At 42.7% G+C, this 11476-nt stretch overlaps 1 non-coding gene across 1 annotated transcript; it reads left to right on the top strand.

Moving 5' to 3' along the window:
* Nucleotides 1-3658: 3658 nt before the first annotated feature.
* LOC146180603 (signal recognition particle RNA) lies at nucleotides 3659-3957 on the top strand. The gene has a single exon (XR_014700500.1).
* The last annotated feature ends 7519 nt before the right edge of the window (nucleotides 3958-11476 follow it).

The following is an 11476-nucleotide window of genomic DNA, read 5'->3' as shown; positions in this document are numbered from 1 at the left end:
CGCGGGGCGGAGTGCTCGCGCTAGGCCCGCTGGCCTTTAAAAGCATATTTCATCGTTATGTCATCACATCGTTCTGTTTCTGTTGTGTCGCCCTGTTACATCGCGTGTCATGCCACCTCGTAACAATATATTTAAAATTTCAATATATTTCAAGCAAGCTGCGAAAGTGTTATTGACAAAATGCACAGACCTTCTTTTTGCCATTGACAGACGTCAAAGCATGTGCAGGAATATCAAGGTAAGCCTCCTGAACGCAAGATTTGGTACATTCCTGACAAACATCTAATTAGAATTATATTTAAAACCGATGAAAGGCATACGTGATGATGCTTACCTGCTGCTGAACTTTTGGTAGAAGAAAATATTATAGGCAGATGTTCCATGCGGCGCAAGCTTCTGCAATAAGACTGGCTGCCTGATTATCGATTCTTATTTGTGAAACAGCGCCTTAGCGCATAGCACATACTCACTGAATACATCGAATCATGTAAAAAAGTAAATGAATTTATATTTTGTGTAGCTCGGAAAGTAGTTTTTTTAGCAAGTAAGTCATTTTGCTCTCGATCTCCGAGAGGCTTGCTGAAATGTTTACTCGGGAAAGGAATTATTTTCAGCAATACACTCCATGCCACAGCGCACTGTGTCACATATTATAATTAAGAGAGTATTACAATCGCAGTACAACCTTTTATTAAACTCACGTAGGGCTTAGTTTCAAAATGAAGAGCTGATTCTCCAAAGCACTCCAGCGCAATTCAATTCGTAGCAATTTCGTGCACAGAACTGAAACTGGGCGTATTAGACGGACAACAACTTGCTAAACAACTCCGTTAGGTGTGCATTCCACAGGAGCTAAATGAGCCAAAAAAATAAGTAATATGGGATTTGTTATTTCAATTTTGCCGCTGAAGCGACAGGCCGGCCTAATTTGTACAAACTATTTTGGAAATTCGGTATTTGTTAGGAGAGGTATCGTTTTGAAGATTCCTCTACTCCATCTGTTGCTGTGTGCTCACTGAGTTGCGCGAAGGTGGCAGCGATGTGAGGCTGTCCGAAGGCCTCCAGGCACAATGCGACGTCGACGGTTCATCTGGCTCATACAGATGCCTTGTTTGTAGCCAAGTTTTTTACTCAGCCATGACATTTCAGAGAAAACTCGCGAAAACTTCAAGCATACTGATGATATCAATGCCTGACAATGCGACTAAATTGTATTACCTGCTTGCTGTGGTAGAGTATTATATTTTCTTGTGGGAAACAGTCGCACTTTGGGCCCGTCGTTGCTCCCCTCTCTCTCCTCTCGGGGCTGTCACCATCTCGCCGGTGCTCTCTGCGCTGAAGAACGTGGGGAAGGTTCCCATCCGTGGTGCTTAAAGGCAAGGGGCCGTTCCCCCTCGCGGCTCTCCAGCTATCTTCCTCGGCGGCGACGCAAGCAAGTGACGGCGAGTGAGTGAGTGAGTGCGCGTGCTGTGTCTGCACCGAAGGCAGAGAGGACCGGACGGGCCAAGAGATCGGACGCGTACACGAAGCCAGAAGGACTGCTCAGGTGAACCAAGCCGTTGCTTGATCGCGCGCGCAGCCGATGACGACAAATAAACGGTTAACCCTTTGGTTCTCGGTGCTCGTGTTGGTCATTGGGGACACCACTGTGCTCTGAGCTAGCGGAGTGGCGTTTGGCTCCGAGAGCGGAACCGTAGCCTTGTAGAGAATCGCACACTATATGTTCCACTGTCACGAGCAAAAATAAAGTTGAAGAGCGCTGCGCACTATTACATAGTCGATGAGCACATCGTCACACAGCAGAGGATGACTACAGAAAAGGGACTGAAAGACTAAAGCGGGTCAGTTGGCTGTTTCTCTGTCTGTTCCCTTTACTTCTGTCGTGCCAGAGATTTCTTAGGAATAATGACCGGCAGAGATAGATGAGCAAAAGTTTGCTTGCAATGAACGGCTGAGAAAACGAATAAACATGATTGCGCAGAAAAGCCTTGCACATTTAATTGGCCACCGCTTGCGATGCCACGCGTCATCTTCGAAAGTTGCAATGTCTTTTCTTGTATGAAAGGGCCGAAGCTAAAACCTTTGATTTTATTTCTGTTGCGTAGTATTGTAGTTAGATCATTACAGTGTGATTGCAACATAAGACATCCTGCAAAACACTAGAATGCGTCTCATATTTTTGCAATCGTTCCCGTTGCTTTGTACTACTGAAATGAAACAAAATCTCTCACAAGTGACTGTTAATGAAGAAAACAGAAACCGCATCTCAGGAGAACTCAGCAGCTAACAAGTCCTTTTTGTAATTTGTTAGGTATGGCTTCGAGCTCCTTTATTGCTTTTATTTCGGCAGAAGAGATGAAATGAAAAGGATAACTGCACCGAAATTAATACAAAGCACCTTGTCAACGACGACAAAAAAAGAAACTCGTGCAAGTGTTCTGTCTGGTATTTTCATATTTAATTCACACTACAATGGTCCGTAGGGTCACGAAGAGTCGGACACAACTGAATGACTGAACTAAACTGATAATGCTCTAACTGGGATAATACGTAACTGAAATAAAGACAAACATTTAAAAAGTCCAATAAGGACATTTTGTGTTTGAAATGCAAAATATGGAGTCCCTTAACGTTTTCCCCTGGCACGCTACCTACTGAAGCATTGTGCAAATAAAGAAGCTGTACTTAAACACATTTCCTCTTCGATCGGATTGATACACTTGTTCAGTATGGCCTGTGTAGTGCAGGCAAAATATTCTTCCTAATCATGGTACTGTTTTTGCATCCACTGCGGTTTAAAGGAAAATTATCTGTATTTGTACAGTATTTCTTCTTTACGGAAATTCAGGCTGCTCAACAGTAACAATTTCTGCAAGGATTATATTAGCAGGCAAGCCTACAAGCTATATAATAACTTGTGAGAGCTATTATATATGGTTTAAAAAATGAGAAAATTGATCGCAATTCATTTTCTTTGTGTAAAGGCGATAATACGTTCGAAACACCCATAACTCGAATAACCTGAGAGGCAGAAAAAGCCAATTCCCTTAAACGAACTTGGGTGATTTACAATAATGTGAATTCTTTGCAGATTATCGAGCGGTGCTCGATTTCTTGCATATCGAAATATTCAAACTGCGCTCTCGTCAAGACGGAAGTTCTTTCCATCGAGCAGGATTTAGGATTTGCATACTGCCGTTCAACAATGTTGGCTTGCATAATTTTGAACAAAGAGCAGGCTGTCTAGAGGATCAACTGCCTGAGATGTTAAGTATGGTAGATTCTATAATGTGCTAAGGCCATTCAAAATATCGCGCTCTTTGCATCGGCCTCCCATCTTTCGAACGGGTATCGAAGCTCCGGTTTAGGACCGAGCTTGGCGCCACCGAGCGAACGAGAAAGGAGGTTAGGTCGCTGCGCGTAGCGCGTCATCTGTTAAGCTCAATACAAAACCAGACGCCCTTGCGCGAGTGTATATTTCAGCACTGTGACATTTCAGCTGTCACAGTGCTGAACCAGAACTGTCCCAGAAATTTCCATATAATAACATGAAAGCAATGTGTGCCGGAGACAGCATCCAGTAAAAAAAGAAGGATTGTAATTATGACGGAACTAGACAATGGTGGATATAAGAACCGGCCGCATTGATCGCTCTTCCACTGGGAGTAGTGGCGTGCCCCTGTAATCCGGCTGCTTGGAGGCTGGCGTTAGAGGACGGGCTGAGGCTGGGAGGCCTGCCCCACGTCTGCCCATGTTGATCGTGTGTCCGCGCTAAGCTGGGTGCCGATATGGTTGCCCCGGGGGAGCTCGGTGGCGACCAGGTCGCCTAAGGAGGAGCGAACCGGCCCAGGGCGGAAACGCAGCAGGCAAAATCTCCAGCGCTCTGCAGTAGCGGGATCACACCTGTGAATGTGCGGCGTGGGGTAGCCCAGACAATACACTCGGACCTATTGCTTCAGCGTCCACGGGTACAGGCGTCGCCCTCTGATGCTTGGAATATCATGTTTATGAGAAGGTATCACCAAAATATTGTATTCTAGCGTTCCAGTGGCATGCAAATCCATGACGTTTTTTCCATGAATTTGCGCAAATTATCTCAAAGGATCAGAAATCTCCAATATACGAAAAAAATTACTTGAGACTCATTACTCTGATTTTCGAAGTCTGAAAATTTATAGCGACATCTATTTATTCGTTCGGATCGCCTATATTACCTAACCTTAAGTGAAGTCGTTGACACAATAGCATGGTAAATGCGCGTGAAGTTTGCCTCTTTGATAAATATTCGCGAGCCAATACTGTTGATTCCTACCTGCGTATATATTTATCTATGACTCCCAGATTTCAGGCGCTATTTGTGACCAGTTCACTTTTTCTACTTGAGTGCTCTAACCACTGCGCTACTTCCTATTGCTTTGCCTTTGTAAAATCTCAGAGATGCAAGTAGTGGTCCTGTCGGGATTTTGCCCACTGAAATGCAGGCTCGTCGTCCGCTGAACCAGACACTGGTATTGGCGCAAATTATATAATGCCAAGCAAATACCTCTAAGCTTAATGTATTTGATTCTTTTTTTTCGTTCATATTTATATACCCCCATATATTGGTATCAATAATATTGAAGATTAAAAGATTTTCCTATGACTTGAGATCATAATTTTTTTAACCTGCATGCTAAATGCCCTCCGCATTTAAATGTCGCCTTAATAATTCACCAAATGTGTAAACTCCCTGAAGTACCACTTCCCAGGCAGCACACCAACATCGCACCAACTCCGGCCCAACGTCGACAAAAATTCCTACCAACATTAGCGTAACACTGTTTTTTTTTCGAGAAATTACAACATTTTTATACATTGGTCCGGCTTATATGCCAACATTGCACCTGTCTTGGCACTGCCATAATAGGCTATCACCTGGCCGTGCCCCTAGTTTCACGTGTTGGCATGCCACTAGTATTCATTGGCACATGTGACATTAGCAATAAACTGGCCGTGCCGCTAGTATCACATATTGGTATTTATTGGCATGCAACAAGTATTCATTGGCACACGTGGCATTGGCACTGCCACTGTTAAGCCACCTTTAGCCATGCAGTTATTTCACCCTTGCCCTTACTGCTGCCATTTGCTTAACTGTCACTCTGACAATTGTGGTTTTCTTATGCAGTCATTTCCCAATACCACCTTTCATGTCATCTCCCTAAGGAGCCATAAAAACCATGCAATTAAATGAGGCAAGCAAAATATTTTCCGAAAACATTTTATTGAGAGCTCATATACAGGTACATGCCACAAGGACATCAGAGGGCCAAAATGCAGTGCAGGAGGCATTGGGTACAGGGTTAATATGGGAGAGGCTAGTAGGTGTAGTTGGAAACGGCACTAAGCACAACATGACGAGGTAGTGCAGGTAGAGGTGATGGGTTGCAGTGTGCATTGGTCATGATGGAAGGGGCTGGACATGTTGAGCAGGGTTGGTGCACTATAGCCTTTAGTGCGAGAGGTGTTGCAGGAATAGGAGGCTGAGCATCGGTGCATTCCAGGGCAGTGTCCACCATGGATGGAAAATGGCAGTGGACTGTGTTGAACATGATAGTTGGCAGTGAAGGGTCAATGGATCAAGTGATGAGGTTGAGGAGGCGGGGAAAGCGCTTGGCCCAGGTAGTAAGCTGGGCACCCCGCAGGAAACAACCATTCAGGAACAGTTTGTTGAGGAGATTGGCAAGTGGGTCTTACAAATGACATCTGCACAGAAGACAAGCATATATCACCATAAGATCTAAACTCACCTTCTCAACACTTATCCAAACACATATTTGAAGTCTGGGTGCTCTATACGATTAAGTACAAAATACAGAACCCCGCTATAGTAAACCTCTGATATAGTAAAGTGAAACTGAAGTCCCAGTTCATCTTCCATAGGCAACTGTACATTTTCCCCCTTTATAGTAAAGATGTTTTTGGTAAAAATCGGTTAAAGTGCTTCTGGAAATGGCGACAACTCCCGCGCACTACCTAGAGTCGCGAGGCCAATACGTTTTGTATTTGAAAACAGAACAATAACCCCGAGTGTTCGTTTAGGTGGCTTTACTACTAGCCGTAGCAGCAGTCAGAAGAAGCCTACTTTACAGAAGCCTTAGGGCTGTGAGGGAAAGTGCGCAGCGCGAAGAAAAAGTAAAGCTCTCTACAAACATAACAAGGAGGCGGCGTGTTCCATTCAGAAAGTAAAGGAGTAAAAGTGCAGCAAGAAATAGGAAAGGGAAAGAAATGGGTCAACATTCACTGCAATCTACAGTACAAATCATGAGGCAGTGGTGGCAGAAAGTGGAGGTGCAGCGAGTAAGGTCTTACAGCACTTGAGTGCCATGCGAATTTATCATTTATTGCCTTTTAAAAGACAGAAAGAGCAAAAAGGGACACCATGTTCATGCAAGGCTTTAGTTTTGACATGAAACCGAACTTGGTTGCATTCGTAATCATGTCTTCATGCTTCAGAGGTACTTCCACAAGATGTAGAGAAATTGTATAATGAGAAAATCACACAAAGAGATGATAAAAGCGAGATGGAAGGTATTAGGTTTTTTTTTTTTCATTAAGCAACAAGACGTGTTCAGTAAGTGCCTATTTAACTACTAGACAGCACTTTCAGGACCATGTCATCACAGACCACAGATACAGTAAATACCATGATATAGTAAATATTTTCGCTGGCCTCAGTGGCTTTACTATAAAGGGGTTCTACTGTATATATTGAAGGCCTATTGCCAAACATTCTTCTTTTAGAGCACTTTGCGACAGATTTCTGGGCTTGCAAGGGCATGCTGCATCTTATGACGTAGGGATAATAAACATATATGCAAAATAATATCCATTCCAGATACAAAACAAAGATATTTGGAAGGAAAAACCTGCTTCCGGCAAACCGATAACTTCAGGTGGATGCTTAGTGTTCATATAGAATTACAGTTCCTGAAAATATGACGGTTCAGGCTACAGAACTTTCAATTTTTTAAAAATTCTTAAACATTCCGGCAATAGACAATATGGATTACTAAGCATGCAAAACTGGATATTAAAGAACACATTAAAGAATATTTTTCTGGAGTACACCAGTTACAGGCACGCATACATTACTGCGGCCAGAATGAAGAAATAATTGCCCTGACAGAATCAATCAAGCTATCTTCAATCAGCTAACTGAGGGAGATGTGTACATCGCAGATATTCTCAAGGCTGTGTACGCATATAATATTCTCAAGATAACCGTACCATTTCCAGTTCCAGCTTTTTAGTTTTCACAGCTTTATTGCTTGCTGCATTCTACTATAAACAATTGCCTTACTTGTAATGTACCAAGGTATAGTCTTCATACAGTGCTCATTATAAATTAAAGACACCAGAACAACATGCACACAAACAAGAAAAGAAGAACGGGACAGAGCGCCATTCACAACTGATTTATTGTGCAGAATAAAGTACATATATATCTCACTGCCGGCATATGCGCAAGGAACCCATTCAGCATCATGTAGTTTAAGATAAGATATGTTCAAGAAGCCCATGCCTCATACCACAGCCTCTTTCTCTGAGAAAGCATTTCTTGAACATAGCTTATCCTAAACTACATGATGCTGAATGTAATGTAGCTGAATGTGTTCCTTGCGCATGTGCCGGCAGTGAGATATATATGCACTTTGTTCTGCACAATCAATCAGCTGTGAGTGGAACTCTGTCCCGTTCTTTTCTTGTGTGCGTGCATTGTTTTGGCGCCTTCAGTTTATAATAACTAAACACGAACAAGCCCAACAAGAAGTTCTACTAATCATACAGTGCATGCTTGTTCAGCTAAAATTATTAGTCAGCCTGCAATGAGCAATTGAGCAAGTACTAGAAATTTACTTTGCATAGGCAGGAAAATGTTATGCTAGATCTGAGTACAATGATATCGTACGTCCTTATCAGCTAGCAGCCTACCAGGTATGCATTTTCCCTCATCACAGCTAATCATATGGCCATACCATCGGCAACCTTCCACGTGCAAGATTATATTCAGTTAGCCATACATTGGTGACTTTATGTCCCGGTACCAGGTGTGGTGCTCGGGCATCTGATTTCTTCAAACCAATTCATAGTAGTTGGTGGTATAGAGAATAGTAATCTGCCTGAATATCTGAGGCCAAATATTATTTTAATTGCTTAAGCACACCTTAAAATACAATGCTTGATGTGACTATGGGATCATAAAAAACGATACATCTAGCATGACAGTGATTTTTCACTTTCACCCTATCACAAGTTCCTTGAAAAACCAGTTTAATCCTGAGCGGAAAAGTTGTTTCGCACACATTTTATATTTCAGTATCTATAAAATGTTGATATTTTGTGAATATATTTCAAAATCAAAATTTCTTAACAGCCTCACAAATTATTTTTTTTTAAATGGACAATATTTTTGTACTCAAATTAAAAATAAGATTTTGTCTGGAGAAATAGTATTGTTTGCAGAACAAAACAGCACATACGCAATAAAGCACCAATATCGCTCAAATTTAATGTGCAATACACGAACTGAGAGTTCACCTAAAATTAAAAGTACAATCGCCCTGTGTACATGGACTCGACAGGACCGGGTTGAATCAGCGTTGAGTAAGCAAGGTCATCATTCTCGACACAGCTGATGTCTACATGAACTCGCTTTCTAGTGAGTAAGTATCGTAGCAGAGCGTAGCACTGAGATTCGAAGTTATTGTGCAAGTTCTTACTCGTATTTGATCCCATTCCCTTTTACTATCGAATGCTTCGATTATTTTTTATCGTTGATCAGCGCTAAAAAGCATTCATTTCGAGTGACGCTCGTCGCCGCTCCAGAGGCTTTTTCATATCCCAGAGTTCCCCATAACTAGACTCCTTGACTGGACAGCGTCTACATGCCTTTAGATAAGCGGGTGAAGCGAATTAACCTACCCCCTGAGAGCGAGTTAACGCGACCCGCTCTGCCGCCTATTTTACTCGACCCGACTGTGTTTACATGAACCCCGAAACTGATTTTTCACTCGAGAGACGTACTCGACCCAATTCTGCCGAATTCATGTATATAGGGGTGGAACGCACGTGTAACAAGTAACAATGCTGCTAAGAATCCAATCTGCTTTCTTCTGGCTCATCCAGTTTTCTAAAAAAATATCTTGTCTGACAAAGGAGGATATTTGGAGTGAAGCTGCTAATCAACACAAGATGCATATGCTTGCTCTAACGCATGACTCCTCAGTGCACTTACAGTTACAATTTGCTTGGTCATGTGGCAGTTCACTAAACCGTCTGACTAGACATGACAATCAAAAACAAAATCGGGGGATCATTAATACTTTTATTAAGACATGCAAAAGCGTTTTTTTTGTTGACATAGCATTCAGAGACTGCGGGAGTTTGGCAGTTTTATACGTCTTATTTCGTTTGGCAGTTGCAAGAGGATGTAGAAAAAGAAATGTGAGTAAGGAATATAAGGGGTGACAACATCCCGAAATGAAACTAATGGACCAATGATGCACACTGTGTATCTTAAATGGCGTCACTGGTAACATCAAGCACAGAAAATCGTCCTTGAGTATGACAAATTTGAAGCCCAGGAGGTGAGTTGGTTGTGGGCAGGTAGTTGGAAAAGGGCAGTCCCCCTGAGAGGTAGGCGGCAAGATCACTGCCCCCCATTATGGGGAAGCCCTGGCAAGCATGCAGGAAAAGGTGCACATATATAAGAGAAATAAATGCACAAGGAATGCACGCCTGAATGAGCAGCTGCACTAATAATTTCCTTTTGTCTTGCAGCCCACCCCTCCTGCACTGTAAGCAAGTCTGCTCTGTTTTCCGAACACAGAAGCATATGCAAAAACAAACAGAATGTTCTCTAAAATTTACAAAATTTGAACGAGTATTGCATGATGATCTTTCTGCAAATGTCTTGCTCCAGGGTTACAGAATAAATTCATTGCAGCTGCGAATAAAGCGAGTTGGGAGCTAATGGCGAATCTCAATGGCTTGGGGAGATAATTATTTATAATTGTCACTTTGAGAAAAGTAAGTAGCCTGGTTTAGATCAAAGTAATATTACATCTACATGGCTGAAGCCAGTGTAGGCAACCAGAAATGTACAAGCAGTAAGTAACTGCATGTCTGTATGAACAAATACATACAGTGCAGGCAGCAGTAATGAAGGGAGATGGAAGGCAAATAACCTCAGCAATACTGAATGGCTTTCTTCTCTGCAACCTCAATACAGGTTTCCTGCGAATTCTTGTAATGCAAGCATAATCAAGTATGCTAAATATTCCATCACTTAACGCACCTGCACTCCCGTGTTACGCAAATGACAACTACTTTGTCAGTTCAATAAGCTATGTCTGTTATTGTGCTATTACACCACAGGTTCACTCAATCATGCCTCAACTTGAAATAGTCACATACTGTTGAAATAAAGCAACGAAATATAGCACCAGCTATTAAAGCACTGCCAGGCACATGAAGGATATTATTTTCTGCATACTGTGGGCAAGACTTCTGAACAAGTAAGTATTGAGCTAAAAAGCCAGAAAAAGTCATATAGCATGCAATTATATAGCAAAAAGCCAGCGGAGCATTTAAAGCCTTTATATAATGCAAAACAAAGACAATGTGTCATACCTACCGAGGCAATGTTTCCTTACACACAGCATGTTTCATGGAAAGGCTCCCACAGTTGTTGACAGGTTATGCAGCACATGTTGACGATGTTGTGTGCCTCACATTCAGGAAGCACCCCTTTGATGGCAGATGATTGCTTGTGCAAAAGCAGTGCGATGATACAAGTGGAGCAGCAGGACAACGGGCGTTATAGAGCAAAGAGCCCTAAATGCACGGAAAGAAAGTCTCCATTAAATCGATGCCTCTAAATCATGATAACAGCATACCACGGCTCTTATCTGTTTAGTTAATCTATAATTTCAATTGAATGCTGTCTCAAAAAATGGACTAATTGCAACTATATGTTACACATGGTATGACATAGCTGTGCCAGGGCGGTGGGGCGATCAGTTAGCATAACGACCGGAAAATGCATACTGATGTTTCATGCAGTCTTGATGCTGGAGCGAAGTGTCATGGTGCGAAGAACAAAATTAAAAGCATGCACGGGCGCCAAACATGTGTTATACAACCGACGCGACTAGAGGTGTGCACGGGCATAAATTTTGAGCCCGACCCGGGCCTCATGCTACAAACCCGAACCCGGCCTGGAACTGAAATTGCCTGAGCCCACCCAGCGCTCGCACTTAAGGCTCCGGCCCAGCTGGACATGCTATAACAGACCAGTTGCAAAACCTACAAGTCGGCTTCCCTGCGAGGCAGGAATTCGTGCACAGTGGCGACAGAACCTGATTCAGGGATAATAGTTAGGTGAAGCACATGCATCTATCACAGTCCACGCTGCTTGGGATGCAGTTCCCCA

The sequence above is a fragment of the Amblyomma maculatum genome, chromosome 8 (genome assembly GCF_055883805.1).
Source record: "Amblyomma maculatum isolate TAMU_Amacu chromosome 8, ASM5588380v1, whole genome shotgun sequence".
In the NCBI taxonomy this organism is placed as follows: domain Eukaryota; kingdom Metazoa; phylum Arthropoda; class Arachnida; order Ixodida; family Ixodidae; genus Amblyomma; species Amblyomma maculatum.
Note: the sequence above shows the minus strand (reverse complement) of the source record. Positions and strands in the feature narration are given on the sequence as shown.